The sequence below is a fragment of the Hipposideros armiger genome, unplaced genomic scaffold (genome assembly GCF_001890085.2).
Source record: "Hipposideros armiger isolate ML-2016 unplaced genomic scaffold, ASM189008v1 scaffold_1807, whole genome shotgun sequence".
Taxonomy (NCBI): domain Eukaryota; kingdom Metazoa; phylum Chordata; class Mammalia; order Chiroptera; family Hipposideridae; genus Hipposideros; species Hipposideros armiger.
Genome location: NW_017733157.1, coordinates 1,078 through 1,865, shown reverse-complemented (window position 1 = coordinate 1,865; position 788 = coordinate 1,078). Strand labels below are relative to the sequence as shown.

At 49.5% G+C, this 788-nt stretch overlaps 1 protein-coding gene across 1 annotated transcript in view; it reads right to left on the bottom strand.

Annotated features, from left to right (window-relative positions):
• BTNL9 (butyrophilin like 9) overlaps positions 1-788 on the bottom strand; it is a gene marked incomplete at its 5' end in the record, with an annotated part of 13,217 nt that overhangs the window by 11,357 nt on the left and 1,072 nt on the right. The gene's annotated exons all lie outside the window — the stretch shown is intronic.

Genomic DNA, 788 nt, shown 5'->3' with positions numbered 1-788 from the left:
CCTCTGCTCCTGCCATGCCTATGAGCTGTGGGGTCGTGGGGAGTGTGTAAGGGGTGCTGGGTGGCTGGAGAGATGGTGGAGGAGCACTGTGGGGCTGGATGGTGCTTGCTGCCAGTGGCTCTTCCACCACTGGGATGGAAACCTTCTTAAATACTAGCACCTGGCAAGCTCTCAGCCCTGGGATCACCTGGAGGAGGGGTGCGCAGGAGGTGATGTGCTCACAGCCTGGCTGGCTGGACTGAGGGTTGGATACACTACCTGAGTTTGGCTCTCCAGGTCCGAGGAAGAGGAGGAGGAGGAAGAAGAGACTGTTGGGCTGAGGTATGCGCTGGAAGGAGTCCAGGGAGACAGGGAAATCTACCATCTCAGCAGTGGGGCCACCTGCAGAGGGACAAAGATTCTGGAGTGAGGTGGGAGAGCTGGACCCCTGCCCATCAGACCAGAGGTCTGTTAGTGCCTCAGTGGTCTTTTGTCTGGTTCTTAACAGCCCAGGGTCAGGCTTCTTCTTTTTTTTTTGTTTTTTTTTGGTTTATTTATTTCAGGGGTTAAAAGGAGCATTATAGTTAGAACATTTAATTTCTCAATAAAGGGAAATCCCCCCTCCAAGCTACTATCCTTCTGACAAGTTATATAGCTGTTCCAATACCATTGACTATCTTCCTTATGTTGTACTCCACATCCTGTGACTATATATACCTATATATTTAGTTATAGTTGGCATTCAATATTATTCTACTTCAACTTCAGGTGTATAGCGCATTGGACACAGTCTATGAAGTGATCCCCCC